The 25,737-nt window shown below is 40.7% G+C and overlaps 1 long non-coding RNA gene across 3 annotated transcripts in view; it reads right to left on the reverse strand.

Moving 5' to 3' along the window:
- Nucleotides 1–2,197: 2,197 nt before the first annotated feature.
- The window catches only part of LOC147368714 (uncharacterized), a 61,872-nt gene continuing 38,332 nt past the window's right edge, over nt 2,198–25,737 (reverse strand). Inside the window, exons 2-6 of one of the 3 annotated variants that reach the window (XR_015166766.1) lie at nt 24,646–24,701; nt 24,361–24,449; nt 18,466–18,650; nt 3,288–3,351; nt 2,198–2,664 (exon numbers count right to left, since the gene is read on the reverse strand). This is a non-coding gene — a long non-coding RNA (uncharacterized LOC147368714). Of the gene's footprint in view, nt 2,665–3,058; nt 3,180–3,287; nt 3,352–18,465; nt 18,651–24,360; nt 24,450–24,645; nt 24,702–25,737 lie in introns of those variants that run through there. The other 2 variants (XR_015166764.1, XR_015166765.1) reach the window with 2 other exon arrangements.

Below are 25,737 nucleotides of genomic sequence, written 5' to 3' on the forward strand. Positions count from 1 at the left end.
CCACCCACCGCGCCCGCCCCCCCACCCCTGCCCTGGAACAGAAAACTCTTCTCCTTCTCCCCCTCTCTTGCCAGGATCCAGAGGTAATAGAAGGAAAAATCATAGCAATTAAATTGTTTCCTACTTTCCTGTGATGACACTATGCCCCTCCCTGCTGCGTTATTATGCCATACAAACAGAGATGCATCGTCTCCAAGAAACAGAACCTGCATGATTGGGGAAGAACCTGCATGCCATGTGGCCCAAACAAACAAACAGAAATAAAGTATCAAAACTTAAAAAAAATTTTTTTCCGATTCTTTTCAGTTATTACATAAGGTGATCTTACGTCTGTAGATGTAAGATCACATCTGATCACCGAGTGTGTTTTTTAAACAGCAATTAGTAGCCAGTGTTTAAAGGTTATGAAACTTTGCACATGGACAAACGAGATTTCTGGGCAAGTTGGGGGCTGTGACGGCAACCCAGGTTGGGTAGCAGCTGTCCCCTGTGGAGAGGGTATCAGCTCATCAGTCTCCACCCCTCTCCATGGTCTTCCACTTGAAGACTGAGTGTCAGTTGCCTTTCATCATCACGTCTGCATGACTGTTTTTCTTAAAACAATAATGATCTTTAATTATAGGTCATACTAATGCACGCACCGCATGCCAGGCACTGTGCTAAATGCATTGCTGTTGTTCACTCACTAAGTCATTCATGTCTGACTCTTTGTGACCCCATGGGTTGCAGTGCACCAGGCTTCCCTGTCCTTCACCATCTCCCAGAGTTTGCTCAAACTCATGTCCATTGAGTCAATGATGCTATCCAACATTCTAATCCTCTGTTGACCCCTTCTCTTTTTGCCTTCAGTCTTCCCCATCACCAGGGTCTTCCCCAGAGAGTCAGTTCACACAATTCGAAAGCATCAGTTATCTGGCATTCAGCCTTCTTTAATTCACAGTAACTCACTGAATTCTCACAATGACCCTATTGGTAGGGGGGTGGGTACTGTTATAATACCCATTTGATAGATGGGGAAATCAAGGCACAGAGAGGTTAAATCATTTCTCCATCAAAGGTGGGAACGTATATGACAGCCTGAGATGACCATGAATTTCAAGAAAATTAAGAGTTCCTAGTTGTATTAGTTCCCTGTTGCTGCTTAAGGCAATACTAAATTGGTTATCTTACAGTTTTAGAAGTCAGAAGTCAGAAATGAGTCTTAAGGGACAAAATCAAGGCTGAGTCCCTTCGCTGTTCACTTGTAACTACCACAACATTGTTAATCGGCTACACTCCAAAACAAAATTAAAAGTTCAAAAAAAAATAAAGAATTAGAAACATTAAAAAAAAAAAGAATGAAGGAGGGATCTTGTCTGATTGTTTATTTTTAATTGAAGGGTAATTGCTTTACAGTATTGTGTTGGTTTCTACCAAACATCAGCATGAATCAGCCATAGATTACCTATGTCCCTCCCATCGTCTGATTCTTAAGCCGCGCACGCACACGGTGCCCAGCTTCTTCTGATCCACCCAGCCCCTGTTTGTGCCCCTATAGTCTCTCTAGAGTGGTGCACTCTCTGCTACTCCTGAGCCTTGCTCAGGAGGCTGGTATTCAGGCTGGGTTTAGGTACAGGAAACTCTTTGAGGCGCTCTGTGGCTTCAGCTGCCCAGAGACACCATTGAGTCATTTCCTCTCCGGGGACCTGCAGTCTCTCTGCAACAGGGAACAGGACTCCAGCCTCTTCTAGTTTTCAGTCCCCTTTCTCCAGAATTTCTCAGGGGGATGTGGCCTTTCCCCTTTCCAGGGTTGTTTTCTCCAAAAAGCAGAGCACAGGAACTGCCCAGCCTGTAATGGATACTGAATTGTGTTCCCCCCAGAATTCATTTGTTGAAGTTCAAACCCCAGTATCTGCCAATGTAACTATATTTGGAGATGGCGCCTTATGGGAGAAAATTAAGGTGATTCGAGTGGGCCTTAATCCAATGTGACTGGTGTCCTTATAAGAGACCTTTTTTGATCCACCTCCTGAAGTAAGGAAAATAAAAACAAAAATAAACAAATGGGACTTAATTAAACTTAAAAGCTTTTGCACAGCAAAGGAAACCATAATCAAGATGGAAAGACAACCCTCAGAAGAGGAGAAAATATTTGCAAATGAAGCAACTGACAAGGGATTAATCTCCAAAATAGACAAACAGCTCATGCAACTCAATATCAAGTAGACAAACAACTTTATCCAAAAAATTGGCAGAAAATATAAATAGACACTTCTCCCAAGAAGACAGATGGCCAAGAGGCACATGAAAAGATGTTCAGCTTCACTAATTATTGGTGGTGGTGTTCAGTCACTAAGTCGTGTCCAACACTTCGCGACCCCATGGACTGTAGCCCAGCAGGCTCCTCTGTCTATGGGATTTCCCAGGCAAGAATGGGAGTGAGTTGCTATTTCCTTCTCCAAGGGATCTTTCTGGATCAGGGATTGGATCCATGTCTCCTGCATTGGCAGGTGGATTATTTACCACTGAGCCATCAGAGAAGGCCATCCATCGACAGAAGAATGGATAAAGAAGATGTGGCACATATATATAATGGACTATTACACAGCCATAAAAAGGAACCAAACTGTGCCATTTGCAGAGACATGAATGAGCCTAGAGACTGTTGTACAAAGTGAAGTAAGTCTGAAAGACAAAAACAAATAGATATTAACACATATGTGGAATCTAGAAAAATGGTACATATGAACCTATTAGCAAAGCAGAAATAGAGACACACACGTAGAAAACAGACATGGATGCCAAGGAGGGAAGGTGGGGTGAGATCAACTGTGAGACTGGGATTGACATATACTCACTACTATGTATAAAACAGGTAACTAGTGAGAACCTACTGTACCACACGGGGAACAATACTCAATGCTCTGTTTTGACCTAAATGGGAAAAAAATCTAAAAAAGAGTGAGATATGCATATGTATACCTGATTCACTTTGCTGCACACCTGAAACTAAGACAACATTGTAAAGCAACTATATGTCAATTGAAAAATAATTTAAGAGAAAGAAAAGATTAGGACACACACACACACAGAGGTAAGACCACGTGAGGACACAGAGTGGTCTCTGCAAACCTAGGAGCAAGGCTTCAGAAGGCAGCAGCACTGCTGACACCGTGAGCTTGGATTTCCAGCCTGCAGGACTGTGAGAAGATACACTTCTGTTGTTTAGGTCACTCCGGCTGTGGTCCTTTGTTATGGCAGCCCCATGAACTAATATATCATCCTGACCCTCCCCACAACCCCATTACCTGGGAAGAGTTAAGATGTGCCAAGTGCTGGGCTTCCTCGGTGGCTCAGTGGATAAGAATCTGCCTGCCAATGCAAGGGACATAGGTTCATTCCCTGGTCCAGGAAGATTCCACATGCCCCGGAGCAACTAAGCCTGTGTGCCACAACCACTGAGCTTGTGCTCTAAGCCCGGGAGCCACGATTACTGAAAGCCCACGTGTCCCGAAGTCCATGCTGTGCAACAAGAGAGGCCACTGCAATGAGAAGCTCGTGCACTGCAATGGGGAAGTGGCCCCCACTCGCCGCAACTAGAGAAAAGCCCCTGAAGCAACAAAGCATAGTCAAAAATAAATTAAAAAAAAAATTTTAAGATATACCAAATGCTGAGTGGAGTGGCTCCTGGCACAACTAGGTGCTCAGGAAACACTGGCCATCGTTGTTGGGCTTCCCCGATGGCCCAGCAGTAAAAGAATCAGCCTGCAATGCAGGAGACACGCAGGAGATGAGAGTTCGGTCCCTGGGTTGGGAAGATTCCCTGGAGGAGGATGTGGCAACCCACTCAAATATTCCTGCCTGAAAATTTCAGTCAGGGGAGCCTGGTGGGCTACAGTCCATGGAGTCACAAAGAGTCAGACACAACTGAGTGAGCACATACATCGTTGCTGATGCTATTATTTATTTCTCCTGTCCCTTTCCCATTCAGGTAGTAGTTGACTTTGCATCTTCATTTCTTCACAAAAGAGATGGTGGAAAGCAGGAATCACCTACTAGTCTCCTCCTGGCATTGATCTCCAAAAAGCACAAAGTGATAAAGAGGTTTGAGGTTTGGCCAGAACTTGGTGGTTGGGGGGGGGGGCGGTGTGGGGATGATTTTGAAGAGCCACCCCAGCTTCAGAGCTTCCCATGAGACCCACTGAAGTATCTGTCATCAGAGCCCAGCTCTTCCCTCTGCAGAGTCCCAATGCCCTCCCACAAGCTGAGCCTGACAGCATTCTACAATTAATTAACCTCCAGCATGCAAATCTCCCTTGCAGGTTTGTTTTACAGAAACTCAAAATTGATGCTTTCTATCTGTAGTACTGGAGAAGAGTCTCAAGAGTCCCTTGGACAGCAAGGAGAGCAAACCAGTCAACCCTAGAGGAAACCAACCCTGAATATTCATTGGAAGGACTGATGCTGAAGGTGAAGCTCAATACTTTGGCCACCTGATGTGAAAAGCCAACTCACTGGAGAAGATCCTGATGTTGGGAAAGTCTGAGGGCAGGAGGAGAAGGAGGCGACAGAGGATGAGATGGTTGGATAGCATCACTGACTCAATGGACATGAGTTTGAGCAAACTCCAGGAGATGATGAAGGACAGAGAAGCCTGGTGTGCTGCAGTCCATGGGCTCTCAAAGAGTCAGACATGAACGACTTAGCGAGTGAACAACAACAAGCCATGGGGTCTCAAAGAGTTGGACACGACTGAGCTACTCAACAACAAATCTTTCCAGAGTGGTCTCAGCGGAGACAGACAGACCCTGCTCCTGCTACAAACTCATAGACATCCAAATAAAGTCTAATGAAATATTACAACATACAGGGACGTCCCTGGTGGTCCAGTGGCTAAGACTGAGCTCCCAAAGCAGAGGGCCCGGGTTTGATCCCTGGTCAGGGAATTGGATCCCACCTGTGGCAACTAAGACCCGGTGCAGCCAAATAAATAAATAAAAACAAATATTTTCAAAAATTTTAATATGTCACAATATATCAATGAACTTGAAGAAAGAAACATCCCTAGCTGCTCCTGGAAGAGAGAAATTAAAGCCAGAGTGACAATGCAGGGGCTGTTGCTCTATGGATTGAGGTGGGAGGGTTAGTCCGAAAAGTGGACTCTCAGGGTGAAGCAATGGGGATCTGGTATCCCTTGGGGACAGCTACGTGGCTCTGATGTGGCTCAGAGGCTGAGGAAAGGGAATTGGGACCCCTGCCCGGAAACTGAAGCCTAGAAAAGTAGTCCATTCTGATGAAGGGGGTCTAGAAAAAACTCGACCTATCATGGGAGGGGAGAAAAGTCACCCATGGGGGATGGAGACCTCAGACCTGCTGCACCTGTTAGTGCAGCTGGCGTCTCTATAGAAAGCGCAGGAACCAGAAGGCGAGCTCCGTGGGGGCAGGGAATGTGTCCGTCCTGTTCCTCTCTTTACCAGGACGTGACAGGTTCTCAAACCATCACGGCTGAGTAAATTGACTGACTTACTTTGACACAATGTTACAGAAGTGACATTCCAGGAATTCCAGAACCTAGTCCGCAGGAAAGTGAAAAGTGAAAGTGAAGTCGCTCAGTCGTGTCCGACTCTTTGCGACCCCACAGACTGTAGCCTACCAGGCTCCTCTGTCCATGGGATTTTCCAGGCAAGAGTACTGGAGTGGACTGCCATTTCCTTCTCCAGGGATCTTCGCAACCCAGGGCTTGAACCCAGATCTCCCGCATTGTAGACAGACACTGTACCATCTGAGCCACCAGGGAAGTATATAGGCCAGGACGAATCGAGAGGGTAGCATTGATATATATACACTACCATGTGTAGATTATACTAGACAGCTAGCGGGAAGCTGCTGTATCACACAGGGAGCTCAGCTCGGTGCTCTGTGGAAACCTAAAGGGGTGGGCGGGAGGCTCAAGAGGGAGGGGATAAATGCACACTTGTAGCTGATTCACGTTGGTGTACAGCAGAAATGAACACAGTGTTGTAAAGCAACTATCCTCCAATTTTAAAACATATCCAGTGATAAACCATAATGGAAAAATATTTTAAAAAGAATGTATATATACACGTACAACCGAATCACTCTGCTGCATAACAAATGAACAACATAGTAAACTATATGTCAATAAAAAATAAATGAATTAGGGAAAAAAACTAAACAAAAAAAAGGAGGCCAAGCGGCTTGCAACGTTCGCCTTCTCGGAGACCTGAGTGGCCATGTGAAGAAGTACAGTTGTCTGGTGAGAGACGATGGGTGGCCGGAGAGCCCTGGAGGATGAACGATGTGAGAGTAAGTCCTTATAGTTAACACCAGCCCCAGGTGAACTGCCCGGATCCGCAGAGCTGAAACTAACCATCCCTGTCAAGCCCTGTTGGGTCAATTTGCAGGGTTATGAGCAAATAAAACACTTGTTTTACACCACTAATTTTGGGGGACGTTATGCATCAGTAGGTAACTAGTAGACTGTGCAAGCTCTTTTCTATAACCATACAGATATGTAGGCAGACTGAGAAGCATAGATGGATAAATAGGCGGATGTTTCAATGGGTTGATAAATGATGAATGAATGGGTAAATGAGTGAAAGTGGATGGGTGGGTGGATAGATGGATGGTTGGATGGATAGTTGAGTGGATGGATGTGTTGAGGGATGGATGGATGGTTGATTGGATGGATAAATGAATGGATGGAAGGATGTGTGGATGGGCAGTAGATAGATGTGTGGGCAGACTGAATGTATGTATGGCTGGATGTACAGATAAGAGTGACCAAATGGATGATGAATAAATGTACACAAACATTATCTAAATCAAACTCTAACCTCAGTAAGAGCCTATTTTGGCAAACACTAATTCATTTCATGCAGGCATCCATTGTAGATGTACTCCAATCTTAGATCAAAAATCTGTATAAGTAGGAAGCCCCTCCAAAAAACCCCAGGGCTAATAATGTATGCTCCATGAGATCACAAACAGCTGGACATGACTCAGCACACACGCACGCATTATGTATGCCAGATTTTATCTAGTTTAGAGGATGCAATAAGTTGTCACAGGTCTATCACCCTGATGGCTGGAAAGTCCTCTGAGAGCATCTTTCATGTCTCAGGAGGAAGCCAGGCAGATGATAAACTATTCCAAGGGCTGATGTGTCTATACCAATACTAGTACCACACTGCCTTCACTAATATGATGAGTACAATAAGCCCTGCTATCTGGGAAGACAGAGCTCTTCTTATTCTGCATCTTCAGGATTATCTTGGTTATGTACAGTACTTTACTCTGCTTGTCAAATTGCATGAAAAACAAAGTTGAGATTTTTATTAGAACTGCATTGAGACATATATAGGTAGGACTGGCTTGTGTTGTGGTGTGGCAGAACCCAACGCAACATGGTAAAGCAATTATCCTCCAATTAAAAAAATTTTTTTTAATTTAAGAAAAGGACTTCATTGAATCTGGGGATCAAATTGGACAGTACAGATACCTTTGTAACACTGAATCATTCAATCAATGAACATGGTATAACTCTCTTTTTATTTAGGTCCTCTTGAATGTTTCTGAATAATAATTAATAATATTCTCTATAAATATCGTGTACCATTTTATTTCTAAGTGGTTTACATGTGTTTGTGCTATAATAAATCTCATCTCTTTTTTAAATGATATCTTCTAACATCTGTTGCTGGTATATATCATGCCATAGATGTTTGTAATCATCACAATAACATCGAAGAAAAAGTCCCTAAAATGGGCATCCTTGTCTTATTTCCGATCTTTGAGTGAATGCTTTTTAATGGTTTTATCTTAGTGATGAATCTACTGTAGGGTTTTTTAGGTGGCCCTAATTAGATTAAGAAAGATCCCCTTCTGTTCCTAAGAGATCTTTTTAAAACATAAATAAATGTTGAACTTTATTAAATGTTTTCTCTGCCTCTCTGAAAGTATCACATGATTTTTCCCCTTCAGACTGACAATGTGAATTCTGTTCCTCAGTGTTCTAATGTTAATCCAACCTTTTATTCCTGGAACAAATCCAATTTGATCATGATATATGTTTAATACATTACAGAATCAATTGATATTTTATAGAGGATTTTTGCATCTCTAAGTTTAAAAGGGAGATAGTCTGTGGGTTTTCTGACTCATATTATCCTTGTCAGGGTTTGGTATTAAGGCAGAGCTGGCCTCATGAAAGAAACTGGGTGTGTGTGTTTTTTTTCCCCTGTATTCTGAACTAGTTTGTATATGGTTAGCATTATTAGTTACACAGATAATAATAGTTGGACTGTTTTGTGAAAACATCTGGATCTGGTGCCTTATTTGTGAGGAAGGTGTGGGTTTCTGGGTTTGGGTATGGGAAGGTTTGAAAGTTATTATTCAATGTCTTTAATGAGCTTTCCAGTCTTTGTTGCTGTTCAGTCGCTAAGTCATGTCTGATTCTTTGTGACCCCATGAACTACAGCACATCAGGCTTCTCTGTCCTTCACTATCTCCCATAGTTTGCTTAAACTCATGTCCATTCAGTTGGTGATGCCTTCCAACCATCTCATCCTCTGTCACTCCCTTCTTCTCCTGCCCTCAATCTTTCCCAGCATCAAGGTCTTTTCCAATGAGTCAGCTCTGCGCATTAAATGGCCAAAGTATTGGAGCTTCAGCTTCAGCATCAGTCCTTCCAATGACTACTCAGGGTTGATTTCCTTTACATTGACTGGTTTGATCTCCTTGCAGTCCAAGGGACTCTCAAGAGTCTTCTCCAACACCACAGTTTGAAAGCATCAATTCTTCGGCACTCATCCTTCTTTACGGTCCAACTCTCACATCTGTACTTGGCTACCGGGAAAACCACAGCTTTGACTTTATGGACCTTTGTTGGCAAAGTGATGTCTCTGCTTTATTTCAATTCTTTAGATGTGTTTTTTAGTGATTTGGGTTAAGTTACATTTTTCTAGAAATGTGGATATTTTATCTACATTTTCTCAGTGATGGGTGAATAGATGTTATATTGGTGAATAAAATTTTCATCATTCTCTATGTCTTAATGCTTCTTCAACCTCTGCAGCCTCAATAATTATGTCCCCTTTCTCAACCATAATACTTTTTAAATTTTTTTTTTTTTTTTTTGGCTGTGCTGGGTCTTTGTTACTGTGTGCGGGCTTTTCTTTCGCTGCAAAGGGCAGAGGTTACTCTAGCTGTGGTGCACGGGGTTCTCACTGGAGTGGCTTCTCTTATGCCGGCTTCAGTAGCTGCAGCTCTCGGACTCTAGAGCACAGGCTCAGTAGTTGTGGCACTCGGGCTCCGCTGCTCCGAGGCTTGTGGAGATCTTCCAGGACCAGGGATGGAACCTGTGTTTCCTGCGTTGGCAGGAGGATTCTTTACCACTGAGCCACCAAGGAAGCTTCTATGTTTTCTTAATGCTTCTTCAGCATCTGCAGTCTCTGTAATTAGGTCCTCTTTCTCATTGATAATATTTCTAATGTGAAGTTTACCATGTTTCTTCTTTTCAAAACACTAAATATTGGCTGTTTAAATTTTCTGAGGAATCGCCACACTGTTTTTCCATTGTGGTTACACCATTTTACATTCCAACTGGCTCCTCAAATATTTGTTGTGTATTTTTCAGAGGCTCTGTGCATGTTTCATGATCAAGCTTGTTTACTGTGTTGTTCAAATCTAGATCATTACTATTTTTAAACTGAAGTAGAATTGATTTACAATGTTTCCAGTATACAGCAAATATATATATATATAGATATTCTTTTTCAGATTCTTTTCCATTATAAGTAATTACAAGATACTGAATACAGTTTTCTGTGCTATAAATAGGTCCATGTTGATTATCTATTTTATATATAGTAGTGCATATCTGTTAATCCCTAATTTCCAATTTATCCCTCCTTCCCTTCCCCCTTTGGTAAGCATAAATTTGCTTTCTATGTGAGTCTATTTCTGTTCTGTAAATAAGTTCATTTGTATCATTTTTTAAAATTCCATGGGACTTCCCTGGTGGTCCAGTGGCTAAGACTTGGAGCTTCCAATGCAGGAGGCCGGGGTTCAGTCCCTGATCAGGGAACTAGATCCCACATGCTACAAATAAGAGTTTGCACACTGCAACTAAAGATCCACGATCCCATGAGCCACAACTGAGACCCAGCACAGCCAAATAAACAAAACACACATATAAGTGATACGTGTGATATCTGTCTTTCTCTGACTTATTTCACTTAGTATGATCATTGCTAGGTCCACCCATGTTGGTGCAAATGGCATTATTTCACCTTTTTTACAGCCGAGTAATACTCTACTGTGCGTATGTACCACATCTTTATCCATTCATCTATCGACATTTAGGTTGCTGCCTTGTCTTGGCTATGTCAGTGATGCTGCTATGAACGTTGGAGTGCATGTATTTTTTTCAAGTTAGTTTTCATCTTCTGCAGTATATCCTCACTTTTTGTCTGGTTGGAGTACCAGTTGCTAAGAAGGATGCTGTAAAAATCTCCTACTTTGGTGATGTAGTTACCTAATGTAAGGTATTTTAGATACCCCGCCCTCCATTTCAGGTCTTCAAATTCTCTGGAGCATTTTACATCAATAGCACATTTCAATTCACAGTATATACATGTTTGAGTACTTCTGTCGATTTTTGCTTTATTTATTGTGACACTGTCATATTTTCATGACAAAGACTGAGTTATACCTAGTAAGGCTTCCTACATTAAAGTCTATGCAGGTCCAGGGGTTACAACTCCGTGCTTTCTCTGCAGGGGGGCAGATTCCATGCCTGGTTAAGGAACTAAGATTCCACATACTGCATTGCACAGCCAAAAAAAAATAGTCTATGCCATCCAATAATAATAGACTTAAACTTTCTTTCTGGCTGTTGACATCCTTTATTGGCAACTTGTTACACTGTGTAAGTTTAAATGCAAGCAATATGTTTCTGGATTTTAATTTTTCTTAGCCTGCCAGAAAATATTTGTCTTTTAATTCAAGTATTATACAGACCCCCTGGAGGAGGGAATGGCGACCCACTCCAGTGTTCGTCTGGGAAATCCCATGGACAGAGGAGCCTGGCGGGCTACAGTCCAGACAGTTGCAAAGAGCTGGGCATGTCAGCAGGCACACTCCCCCACACCGTACTGGTGCTGTCCAACAGCAATGTAAAGTGTGCCATCTCTCTAATTTAAGTTTTTCTAGCAGCCACAATCAAAAGATGAACAAAATGGTGAAATTCATTTGAATAACATGTTTTATTTAACAACATATCCAAAATGTTATCACCTCAAAAAAGAATCAATATAAGATAAGGAATATTTCACTTTTTCAAAAATCCCAGGTCTCTAAATTTGGGGGTGCATTTCACACTAACAGCACACCTCAGTTCAGACCATCCCCATTTCAAATGCTCAGTTGTGACGTACGGCTTGTGGCACTGTATGGACTCATGTAGATTTAGACTATCTACATTAATTGCAGTTCCTAATGTGTTTGGATTTATTAGGTACTTTCTGGTGGCCCCTAAGTTGCTATATTTCTTTTTCTCACCTTCCTTGACTTGTTTGGAATTTTGGTCATTCCATTTTTCTCTGACACTTAATTTAGAAGTTACACATCCTATTTCTGTTCTTTTGGATATTTTCTGAGACATTTTATCTTTTAATTAATTTTTTATTGACATGTAGTTGATTTACATTGTTGCATTAGCTTCTGTAGACACTTTAATTTAGAAAGGCAATCTATCAAACGTCTGTCCTTATTCAGTCTTTATCTCCAAAAGCCTCCAAAATGCTCTGCCCGCTTCCACTCTCGCCCCCTACAGGCCATTCTCCATAGAGCAGCTAACATGAGATTTTTGGTAAACGTTTTTTTTTTAATATGTAAAATGTACAAAATCATGTAAAGACATCTGTTTAACCAAAAACATTTTAGGATTAAAAAAGTCTTTTTAAACTATTTCATAAATGAAAATTACTAATCAAAGGGAACAAAAGTCAACTCAAGTATCACAGAGAAGCAAAGAGTAACCAAATTGTAAATTCACCTTTTAAAAACATTGTTTAAACTCTTTAAAAAGTTGTTAAACATTTAAACAAATGTCCATCAACAGAAGAGTGGATAAAGAAGATGTGGTACATATATACAGTGGAATATTACTCAGCCATTAAAAAGAATAAAATAATGCCATTTGCAGCAACAATGGATGGATCTAGAGATTAAAACACTGAGTGAATTAAGTCAGACAGAAAAAGAGAAATATCGCATGATATCATTTATACGTGGAATCTAAAAAGAAGAGATACACAAATGAACTTATTTACAAAACAGAAACAGACAGACTTAGAGAGCAAGCCTATGGTTACAGGGCGGGGATGAGGGGGTAGGTTTAGGGGGAGGCATAGTTAGGGAGTTTGGGATTGACATGAACACACTGCTGTAATTAAAATGGATAACAGGCAAGGATCTACTGTAGAGCACAGAGAAATCTGCTCAATATTCTACAACCAAATTGGGAAAAGAATTTGAAAAAGAACAGATACTTGTATAACTGAACTGCTTTGCTGTACACCTGAAATTAACACACTGTTAATCAGCTAAATTCCAATATACAATTAAAAGTTAAAAAACAATTGCATTTATTTAATTAAGGTAGGACTAACATACAAAACAGCCGTACATGTTTAATGTGTATATTTCTATGAATTTGAAGATAAATACCCTTAAAACCATCACCATAAACAATGCTATAAACTTACCATCACCTCTAAATGCTTCTTTTCTGTATTTTTTGACAATTTAATGTAAGATATACTCACGTAGAAAATGTTTAAGTATACAATACAGTATTTTTAACTATATGCATTATGCTGTGCATGCTGTTGCTTCAGTCGTGTCCAACTCTGTGACCCTATGGACTGGGGTCAGCCAGGTTCCTCTGTCCATGGGACTTCCAAGCAATAATACTGGAGTGAGTTGCCATACCTTCCTCCAGGGAGTCTTCCTGACCCAGGTAGCCAACCTGTGTCTCTTATGTCCCCTGCATTGGCAGGTGGGTTCTTTACCCCTAGTGCCACCTGGGAAGCCCTCATAATGCTATATAGTAGATCTTGGGACTTATTCATCTTCCATAACTGAAACACTATACCAGGTAAACAGTAACTCCCCATTCTCCCTCCCTGAATTCCTGGCACCCATAATTCTATATCCTGTCTATAAATTTGACTACAAATCCCTCACATAAGTGGAATCATACAGTATATGTCTTTCTGTGTCTGGCTTATTTCAAGTAACATTATGACCTCCAAACTCATCCATGTTGTAGCAAAGGGCAGAACTTCCTTCTTTCTTAAGCCTGGAAAAGACTCTACTGTGTGTGTGTGTATATATATGTATATACATACATATATATGTAATCTTTCCTTTATCCATTTATTCATTGATGATCACATAGGTTGTTTCCATAGCTTTGCTATTGTAAATAACTCATCAATGAATGTAAAAGTACAAGTATCTCTTTGAGATCCTGACTCCAATTATTTTGAGTTTATATCCAGAAGCAGGACTGCTGGATGGTAAGGTAGTTCCAGTTTTAGTTTTATGAGGAGCCTCCATACTGTCTTCCATTTGGGCTGCACCATTCTGTATTCCCACCAACACACACACACTCCCTACCAAGCTATTGATTGGGATTTCACTGAATCTATAGATCAGTAGATGTTGATGTAGAATTAATGTTTTCATGGGGACTTCCCTGGCAGTCCAGTGGTTAAGATTTCGTGCTGCCAATGCAGGGGGCACAGGTTCAATACCTGGTCGGGAAACTAAGATCCCATGTGCCATGCAGCATGGCTAAAAAAAGAAAATGTTTTAACCATATTGTCTTCCAATCCATGATCACAGTATATTTTTCTGTTTGTTTAGATTTTAATTTTCTCAATAATGCTTTTTTATTTGCATTTGTGTTTATTCTGTGTAGAATTCTTACACTGCTCTCATTAGAGTCAATCATAGGTATTTAATGTTTTTTGATATGATTGCAAATGGCATCATTTTCAAATGTCTTTTTCTAGAGTTGGTACCAGGAAACACAATTGGTTTTTGTGTTTTGATTTTATATCCAGTGACTTTGCTATATAAATTATATATTACATCTGTGCATAGATTTTTTTCAGTTTTTTACAGATACAATAATGTGATCTGCAGATGGTGACTTTTATTTCTTCCTTTACAATTCGTTTGCTATATTCTTTTGTCCTATTGTACTGACTAGGACCTCCGGTGCAATGTTAATAAGAAGTGGTGACGTGTGTGTGCATGCTAAGTCACTTCAGTCATGTCCGACTCTTTGCAACCCTATAAACTGTGGCCCACCAGGATCCTCTGTCCATGGGATTCTCCAGGCAAGAATACTGGAGTGGGTTGCCATTTCTACTTCAGGGGATCTTCCCAATCCCGGGATCAAACCCGAATCTCTTACATCTCTTGATTTGGCAGGCAGATTCTTTACCACTAGTGCCACCTGGTAAGCCAGAAATGGTGACAGGAATTCCAGTTTCACTACCCCACCCTTAAGTATGTTTTTGCTTTAGATATTTTGTTGATATTCTTTAGCAGAGTAAGGGTGCTATATGCTTTCTGTGGTGCTGGAGAAGACCCTGGAGAGCCCCTTGGACAGCAAGGAGATCAAACCAGTCAATCCTAAAGAAATCAACCCTGAATATTCATTGGAAGGACTGTTGGTGAAGCTGAAGCTCCAGTACTTTGGCCACCTGATGCAAAGAGCTGACTCACTGGAAAAGACCCTGACGCTAGGAAAGATTGAAGACAAAAGGAAAAGGGAATGGCAGAGATATCATCACCAACTCAGTGGACATGAATCTGAGCAAACTCCAAGAGATAGCGGAGGACAGGAGAGCCTGGCATGCTGCAGTACATGAGGTCACAAAGAATCAGACAAGACTGAGCAACTGAACAACAATAATATATTTCTAGTTTGCTGCAAGTTTTTGTCATTAAAAATTGTTAAATTTATCAAATGCTTCCTTTGCATCACTTGAGATAATTTTATTTTTCCTTTATTATGTTCATATGATTAATTACAATAATCGATTTTTGAATGTTAAACCAAACTTGCATTCTTGGAAGAAACCAATTTGGTCATGATTTACTACTCTTTTTACATGTTACAAACACTTGCTCAAATTCATAAGAACTTTTGCATGTGAGTTCAAGAGTAAGATTGATCTCTAACTTTCCTGTCTCATACGTCTTTACTGGGGCTTTATTTCAAGGTTACACTGGTGTCACAAGATGAATTAAGAAAAGTTCTTTCCTATTCAAACACAGGGATAATGTGTGTAATATTGGTGCTATGTCTTCACTCTTAGCAGAAATCACAGTGAAGTCATCTGGGCTTGTAGTTTTCTTGGGGCCAGTTCTTAATTACAGAGACACTTTTTAAAATATGTGTAAGATTATTTACATTTTCTATTTCTTTTGTTGGTTTGTTTTTAGTTATGGCATGCAAACTCGTAGTTGCAGCATGTGGGAGATAGTTCCCTGACCAGGCATCAAACCCAGGTCTCCTGCATTGAAAGCATGGAATCTTAGCCACTGGATCACCAGGGAAGTCCGTGGGAGATAGTTCCCTGGCCAGGCATAAAACTCAGTCTCCTGCATTGAAAGCATGGAGTCTTAGCCACCGGATCACCAGGGAAGTCCCTCTATTTCTCTTTGTGCCCGTTTTAGTAAGTTGTATTTCTCTACAAAGGTCTCTGCTGCTGCTGCTGCTGCTGCTGTGTCATGTCAGTCGTGTCCGACTCTGTGCGACCCCATGGACAGCAGCCCACCAGGCTCCCCCATCCCTGGGATTCTCCAGGCAAGAATTTTCAAAGTTATTAAAATAACGTTTTTAAAAAATCCTCATATTTAATGACTATAAGACATTATGTATGTATGTAAGACAACCCTTTATCTTTCCTAATACTGGTTATTGTGCTTTCTCTCTTTATTTACTCAATGTTGCCAGAAGATTATCCATTTTCTTTATCTTACCCAACAACTGGTTTTGTTGATTTTATGGATTATTTCTACTGCAGTTTTTTCCTACTTCATTAACATTTGTTCTTATCTTTACTATTTTCTCCTTTATATTTTCTTTGGACTTAATTTGGTCTTTTTTTTAAAAGCTTCCTTAAGGTGCTTTAAATTATAGTTAATTTTCAGTCCTTTTTTTCTAATGCATACATTTAAGGCTATAAATTTCCCCATAAGCAAAGCTTTAAACACATCCAAATTTTTCCATGTTACAATTTCAGTATCATTCAGTTCAAAATAATGCAGGACTTCCACTGTGATTTATTTATTTATTCTTTGGGTTGTTAAGGAATATATTTCTTAATTTCAAAATGTATAAGTGATAAAATTAAACAAAGAAACTATGGTTCATTCACAAGAAAAAAGATCTCAATAAAAACTTCCCTGAGGAAGTCTACACATTGGAATTACTAGTCAAAGACAAGAAATTTTGGATTTCTTGTCTTTGATATGAAAGAAATGCTTCTGTCTTGGATATGCTTAGGAAAACAAAGAACTAAAGTAAATCAGGAAGATGTACACAAACAAAAGGAAAATATCAATAAAAAGATAGAAATTATGAAAATGAACCAAGCAAAAATTCTGCAGCTGTAAAACACAATAATTGAAATGAACATTTCAATAGAGGGGCTCAACAACAGATTTGAACAGGTAGGAGAAAGGATCAGCAAACGTGAAGATAAGGTAGCTGAAATTAGCAAGTCCAAGCATCAGGTATAGCAACATACACACCATAAACACAGTCCCATAAGAAAACAGAAAGTTACCCCCAAAAGACTGAAAGAAATAATGGCCAAAAAATTTCCTAAATCTGATGAAGTACATGAATACACAGATTCAGAAAGTTCAAAAAACTCTAAGCAGGATAAATTCAAAGATAGCACGTTACAGTCAAATTCCTGAAAGACATTATAGTCAAGTTGCAGAAAGACAAACTTCTGAAAACAGCAAGAAAGAAGCAATTATCATGTACCAAGCATCCTCATAACAGTTGCTAAGACTTCTCTGGTGGTCTAACAGTTAAGACCCTGCCTTTCAATGCAGGAGACACAGGTTCAATCCCCAGTCAGAGAACTAAGGTCCCACGTGCCTCAAAGCAACTAAGCCCACATACCACAAATACGGAGTCCACAACTAGAGAGAAATGGGTTCCTAGCAAGAAAGTTCTGAGGCAGCCAAGTAAATAAAATTTTTTTAAAGATAAACAGCTGAAAGGAAAAACACCTTTCAACTAAGACTTCTTTACCCAGCAAACTATCCTTCAGAAAGAAAGGAGAAATTAAGATATTTCCAGATAAACAACAGCTGAGAAAATTCACTACCAGTAGCCCTGCCTTAAAAGAAATAAATGCTAAAGGAAGCTCTTGGAGCTGAACGAAGGCACATGAGATAGTAACTAGAAGCCATAAGAAGAAATAAACACCAGCAAAGGTAACTACGTAGGTAAAGGTAAAAGCCAATGTTATCATTTTGGTTCATTTGTTGTTGTTTAATAGCTAAGTCATGTCCGACTTTTTTTCATGGGACACCATGGACTGTAGCCCGCCAGGCTCCTCTGTCCGCGGAATTTCCCAGGCAAAAATACTAGAATGGGTTGTCATTTCCTTCTCCAGAGGATCTTCCTAACCCAGGGATCGAACCCAAGGCTCCTGCATTGCAGGCGGATTCTTTACCACTCAGCCATCAGGGAAGCGCATTTTGGTTCAAACACACACACACACACACACACACACACACACCCCACACACACACACCCCCCCCCCACACACACACCACACACACACCCCACACACACACCCCCCCCCACACACACACCCCACACACACACCACACACACACACACCACACACACACACACACACACCACACACACACCCCCCCACACACACACACACACACGTCGCTCAGTCGTGTCCGACTCTGTGACCCCATGGATTATAGCCCACCAGGCTCCTCGGTCCATGGGATTTTCCAGGCATGAATAGTGGAGTGGGTTGCCGTTTCCTTCTCCAGGCGGATTCTTTACCACTCAGCCACCAGGGAAGCGCATTTTGGTTCACAACTCCTCCTTTTCTTATGTATATTATTTAAAAGGCAAATGCACAAAACAATCATCAAAAACCTATTTTAAAGGGAGCACAAAGTATAAAGATGCAGTCCGCGACACTAACAATATAAAGAGGAGAGACACGCCTGAGACTAGGCCTGCTCTCCAGGCTGCGCACCGCGAAGGCCCCACTTGGCACTGCAGCCATGCCTCACAGCCGCCAACGTGACCTGCATCCACACCGCGTCGCCAGCTCCAGCGACAGCTCCCACGTGCCCAGACCCAGGCCGCAGCTGCTCTGCCAGCACCTTAAGCATCAGCGACCACCGCAGCCTCGTGGAGTCCGTAGGCACCGACTGAAGCCGCCGCCATTCTGACCCGCTGCAGCTTTCTCGCCAACTTTGATGGACAGTGAGGTCGGTCTGCGGCCACCAATCAGGGGTGTGTTGAGGGAGTCAACCAATGGTCGGCGTCGGGAGGAAGGGCCACTAGGCTGGAAGGACAGAACCGCAGGAGAGCACACAGGTAAATCAAATAAATGCCCCCAAGCTGGGAATGAATGGATGAAACAAAAGGGGAAAAAATAAATGACAAAGGGAGATTAAAAAAAACTCCCTCTTGGAAATTCCCCGGCAGTCCCATCATTAGCACTCTGAACTTCCATTGCAAAGGCCACAGGTTCAATCTCTGGTTAGGGAACTAACATCCCACAAGCTAGGTGGGACATCGCCAAAAAAAAAACCTCCCTGTTTCCAGGAACCTCAAATTTTGGTGTGAATGCAAATCACCTAGAGAATGTAAGCGTTCATCTTTACGTCGCGTTACCTAGTAGGCTTCTCTGAGGCTAGGAAATATTAGCAAATACTAAAATAAATAGTAGCGATGCTGAGCCCTTGTTTATTGAGAATGATGGAGAATTGAGTAGAGAGGTAAGGCTAGAAAGAGCGACAGAGACAGCCAGTAAAATTGCCCTTTCTTTTATTACTATTTTTGTTTACTATACTTTAATAACATTATAAAATAATTTTTAAATTGATAAGATATATCAAACTTCCCCTGGTAGTCCAGTGGTTAAGGCTCTGCACTCCCAGTGCAGGGAACACCGCTTCAGTCCCTGGTCCAGAGAGATCCCACGTGCCTGAAGGGCAACTAAGCCCATGGTCACAACTACTGAATCCCAAAGGCCATAGAGCCTATGCTTGACAACAAGAGAAGGTCCCTCAAAGAGAAGCCAAGGTAAGTCAACTAGAGAGAAGCTACCGCTCTCCACAACTAGAGAAACCCCACGGACAGTAATGAAGACCTAGCACAGCCATAAATGGATAAATACAATTTTAAAAGTTAGTAAGATATATTACTATAATTCTTCACAAAAGAAATGTTCATTGTAGAAAATTTAGAAAAGGAAATCTAGTATGAGAAAAAAAAATGGTGAAAATCACAGAGATATCTATCCACTGTTAATGTTTGAATGTATTAGCATCCAGTCTTTAAAATATATTCAGGTGTATATATATTTTTATACACAAATTGTTTGTATATTGCTTTCACTTAATAATAATAATATATATATTTTCATATCAACAAAAGAGAGGGGTAGTGACAGGAATGTATAGGAGCAAAATGTTTTTATCCTATTGAAAATGTTAGTACTGTTAAAACTAAGTTGTTTTAAGCTTGCTGTGTCAATTGCAATGCCCAAGACAACCACTGAGAATAATTTTTGAAAACAAAAGAAAGAGGAAAAAGAAGGGCAATAAAAAATGGTACACTTCAAAAAGTCAGTAATACCAAAACCAGGCAGTAATGGAGAAAATGAGGAACAAAACATACACAGAAAACAGCCAAATTGTAGAAGGAAATTCTTACATATCAATAATTGTTTTAAAAGCAACCAACGCAGGGGGCCTAGGTCCCATTCTTAGAGAACTAAACCATTCTTAGTCAGAAAACTAGGGAACCACATGCTGTAACTAAGAATTCACATGCTGCAACTAAAAAAAAAAAAAAAAAATTCCCATATGCCACCACTAAGACCTGGCACAGCCAAATAAATAAATAATAAAATAAAAAGTAAATGGATTAAACTTTCTTAAAAGGCAGAGGTTGGGATATTGAATAAAGAAACACTGTTCATCTGTCCACACGAAGAGTTACTTTAGCTACAAAGACACAGAGGTTGAGTGTAAAAAGATAGAAAAAAGATGTTTCATCTAAATAGTACCAAAGGAGGGCTGGAGAGGCTATATTATTGTCAGACAAAATAGACTTTAAAGTTAAAAAAAATTACAAAGCACAAAGAATGTTACATATTGGTGAAGGTTCAATGTGGTAAGAAGATATGACAATTATAAGCATATGCATACCTAACAAAAACAAGACCAAGAGTTAACTGTGGCTCAGATCATGAACTCCTTATTGCAAAATTCAGACTTAAATTGAAGAAAGTAGGGAAAACCACTAGACCATTCAAGTATGACCTGAATCAAATCCCTTAGTTCCACACAGCGGAACTGACACATAGATTCAAGGGATTAGATCTGATAGAGTGCCTGAAGAACTATGGACAGAGGTTCGTGACATTGTACAGGAGGCAGTGATCAAGACCATCCCCAAGAAAAAGAAATGCAAAAAGGCAAAATGGTTGTCTGAGGAGGTCTTACAAATAGCTGAGAAAAGAAGAGAAGCTAAAGGCAAAGGAGAAAAGGAAAGATATACCCATTTGAATGCAGAGTTCCAAAGAATAGCAAGGAGAGATAAGAAAGCCTTCTTCAGTGAACAATGTAAAGAAATAGAGGAAACCAATAGAATGGGAAAGACTGGAGATCTCTTCAAGAAAATTAGAGATGCCAAAGGAACATTTCATGCAAAGATGGGCACAACACAGGACAGAAATGGTATGGCCCTAACAGAAGCAGAAAATATTAAGAAGAGATGGCAAGAATACACAGAACTATACAAAAAAGATCTTTACAACCCAGATAATCACCATGGTGTGATCACTCACCTAGAGCCAGACATCCTGAAATGCAAAGTCAAGTGGGCCTTAGGAAGCATCACTACAAATAAAGCTAGTGGAGGTGATGGCATTCCAGTTGAGCCATTTCAAATCCTAAAAGACGATGCTGTTAAAGTACTGCATACAGTATGCCAGCAAATCTGGAAAACTCAGCAGTGGCCACAGGACTGGAAAAGGTCAATTTTCATTTCAACCCCAAAGAAAGGCAATGCCAAAGAATGTTCAAACTACCGCACAATTGCACTCATCTCACACGCTGGCAAAGTAATGCTCAAAATTCTCCAAGCCAGGCTTTAACAGTATATGAACCGTGAACTTCCAGATATTCAAGTTGGGTTTAGAAAAGGCTGAGGAGCCAGAGGTCAAAGAGTCGGACACAACTGAGCAACACACAAAAACACACACACGTTATTGATTTTGCAAAAATAAAAAGGGTTAAAAGAGAATACTATGGATAGTTCTGGGCTTCCCAGGCAGTGCTAGTGGTAAAGAGCCCCTTTGCCAACACAGGAGACATAGGAGACATGGGTTTGATCCCTGGGTCAGGAAGATCCCCTGGAGGAGGGCATGGCAACCTGCTCCAGTATTCTTGCCTGGAGGATCCCATGGACAGAGGAGCCTGGTGGGCTATAGTCCATAGGCTCACAAAGAGTTGGACATGACTGAGGTAACTTGGCACTCATGAATAGCTCTATGCCAACAAACTTAATAACCTAGATGAAATGGACAGATGCTTAGAAATACACAATCTACCAAAACTGACTCAAAATGAAATAGAAAATCTGAATAGACCTATAATAAAGAAGGAGATTTAATCACTAGTCAAAAATCTCCCAACAAAGAAAAGCCCAGATTGGATGATTTCAGTGGTGAATTTTATCAAACATTTAATGAAAAATTAACACCCATCTCTCCCAAACTTTTCCCCCAAAAAATACTGAAAAGGAGGGAACACTTTCAAACTCATTTCGAGGGAGTCCAGGTTTGGTTCCTCGTTAGGGAACAAGACCCAACGTGTGGCAACTAAAGATCCCGCATGCCACAGCACATGATGTAAGATCCTGAAAACCACAACTAAGCCTGGTGCAGCCAAACGAACAAAAATAAAATAATTAAATATTTTTAAATAAAAATAGAAAATAGTAGCAAACCATATAGAATATCGGTAGCATATTGAAAGGTGCTTCCTGGGTGGCTCCGTGGTAAAGAATTCACCTACGATGCAAGGGACGCAGGTTGTATCCTTGGGTGGCAAAGATCCCCTGGAGAAGGAAATGGCAACCCACTCCAGTATTCTTGCTTGGGAAACCCCAAGGACAGAGGAGTCTGGTGGGCTACAGTCCATGGGGTTGCAAAGAGTTAGATACAACTTAGCGACTAAATAACAACAGCAGGCATATTAAAAGGATTACACAATATGACCAAGAGAGATTCATTTTCAGAGTGGAAGAATGGTGTGGCCTATAAAAATCAATCAGTGCAACACACCACATTTTTTTAAATAAAGGAAAAAGACACATTATCACCCCCATTGATGCAGAAAAAACTTTTGACAAAATCCAACACCCTTTCATGATAGGGAATACAAGAGGACATCCTTAACATGATAAAGGCCACATATGAAAAGCTCACAGCTAATATCATACTTATTGGTGAATGACTGAAAGCTTTTCCTGTAAGATCAGGAATAAGACAATTACAATTTACCAGTTCTATTCAACATAGTACTGCAAGTTCTAGCCAGAACAGGTAGGTAAGAAAATGATATAAAAACCATCCAAATTGAAAAAGATGTAAAATTATCTCCATTTACAAGTGACAAAATTTTATATTTAGAAAAACCTTTAAAATCCATTTTAAAAAGTCAGAGGTAATAAAATGAATTCAGCAAATTGAAGGATATAAGATCAACATGTACATTGGTTGTATTTCTATATAATAGCAATTTACCATCCAAAAAGGAAATTTAAAAATCAATTCCACTTATGACAGTATCAAAAAGAATGAAATATTTAGGAATAAATCTAACCAAGGGGAAGAAAACTGGAAGCTATAAAACACTGTTGAAGAAAATTAAAGAAGACCTAAATAAATGGAAATACATCCCATGTTCATGGATGGAAATTTTTAAATTGTTAAGGTAGCAATAGTACCCAAAATGATCTGTATATTCTGTGCAATCCCTGTCAAAAATTTGTGCAGGCATAGAAAATTGGAATTCATATGGAATCTCAAGGAACTCCAAATATCCAAAACTATCTTGAAAAAGAGCTGTAGGATTCACATGTTCTGATTTTTAAATGTACCACAAAGCTACTGTAAGTAAAGCAGTGGGGATACTGACATAAGGATAGACATATAGACCAAAGAAATAGAAGAGTGAAAAACTAGAAATAAACTCTCCTATATATGATCAACTGATTTTAGATAAGGATGCCAAGACCATTGAATGGGGAAAGAGCAGGCTTTCCAACAAATGGCACTGGGAAGACGGAATATCCACATGCAAAAGAATTAAGTTGGACTGTTAACTTACAGCATATCCAAAAATTAGTTCAAAATGGATCAAAAACTATAAAAATCTTAGAAGGAAGCAAAGGGGGAAATATTTGTGGCATTAGATTTGGCCATGGTTTCTTCTTTTCCTTTTTAATGACTTTACTAACATATAATTCACATGTCTTTGGGCACTTCCTTATGTTGGGGCCCTGGTTTGAGAAGCAGTCAATGACTGGTCACATTCAAAAATTCTTTATTAAACTCGCTATTCAGAGGGTGGAGTTCACGCACATCTCTAGTCAGGTTCTGGTAGTTTGGTTATTCTTGGTTTACACAAAATCTGGAAGGAAACTGAAGCACTGGGAACATGGAAAGAAGCTACACCTACATAACATGCCAATGAAGCAATCCTAGCTACCCACTCCAGTGTGGACAGATGTCAAAAAAACATGGCTGAGCAAAAGTTTTGGGGTCAAGGTTGCCCTCTTCACATTGTACTTGTTGCCCAGGCACCTTCCTTGTAAAGAGGTCTGACAACGACTCCTGATAAGCACAGTCATCCATACATCAGGGGGCGGGGGAAATCTTAAAGGCTTCTCTCCACTCCCGCTCAATAATCATACTTTCCTACTTCTGTCCCTTACCTTTCCCTCCTCCATATCTTGGGCCCATAGAAGGCACCAACCTTTTTTTAGGGTTCCCATAGTCATGAGATGACCCCCAGATTTGTGCTGTTCCAGCTGACTCTTCACCGGCACACCATTCCTGGAGAACCTAGAACAGAAGAAGGTCAGTGCTTTCTGTTTCTTGTCTGCTTTGTCTCGCCGCATAAATCGTTAAGCCTTAACTGTCACTTTCATTTTAACTCATCTTAATGGGCTCCTTGGCATGAAGTGATGGGGCCGGATGCCATGATATTAGTTTTTTGAATGCTGAGTTTTAAACCGGTTTTTTCACTCTCCTCTTTCACCTTCCTCAAGAGGCTCTTTAGTTCTTCTTCGCTTTCTGCCATTAGGGTAGTGTCATCTGCATATGGGGGGAAAACGAAAATAGTGATGGACTTTATTTTCTTGAGCTCCAAAATCACTGTGGATGGTGACTGGAGCCATGAAACAGACTCTTGCTCCTTGGAAGAAAAACTATGACAAACCTAAACAGCATATTAAAAAGCAGAGACATCACTCTGCCGACAAAGGTCATATAGTCAAAGCTATGGTTTTTCCAGTAGTCATGTATGGATGTAAGAGTTGGACCATAAGGAAGGCTGAGTGCTGAAGAATTAATGCTTTCAAACTGTGGTGCTGGAGAATACTCTTGAGAGTCCCTTGGATTGCAGGAAGATCAAACCCGTCAATCCTAAAGGAAATCAACCCTGAATGTTCATTAGAAGGACTGATGCTGAAGTTGAAGCCCCAAAACTTTGGCCACCTGGTGTGAACAGCCGACTCATTGGAAAACACCCTGATGCTGGGAAAGAATGAAGGCCGGAAGACAAGGAGGCAACAGAGGATACATGGTTGGATGGCATCACTGACTCAGTGGACAGGAGTTTGAGCAAACTCTGGGAGATACTGAAGGACAGGGAAGCCTGGCGTACCGCAGTCCATGGGGTCGCAAAGAGTTGGAAATGACTGAGTGACTGAACACCATCGCCACCACCAACAAATGGGTTACTTGGACAGCACCTGGCAGCTCAGCTCTCTCCACCTCATTTGAACTGTTGAATCGGACTTGTGCTTTTCAATCACTTTCTTATAACCTGGTTGAATGCCAAACGTCACATATAAAAAAATTAGGCAAAGTATGAGTCCCTGGAAGATGTAACCACTCATCTCCAGAGAGGATTGTTTTTTCCTTTTTTTTTTTTTTTAAAGCAGCTAAACTAGAGCCCCTAGCTTTTCCAGATCTCTTTAATTCATCGAGAAAGAAAGAGAAGTCACTCAGTCGTGTCCGACTCCTTGCGACTCCATGGACTGTAGCTGACCAGGCTCCTCCGTCCATGGGATTTTCCAGATAAGATTACTGGAGTGGGTTGCCATTTCCTTCTCCAGGAAATCTTCCC

The sequence above is a fragment of the Bos grunniens genome, chromosome 7 (assembly GCF_055505025.1).
Source record: "Bos grunniens cultivar Pamir isolate PY7600 chromosome 7, Bosgru_T2T1.0, whole genome shotgun sequence".
Classification (NCBI taxonomy): Eukaryota; Metazoa; Chordata; class Mammalia; order Artiodactyla; family Bovidae; genus Bos; species Bos grunniens.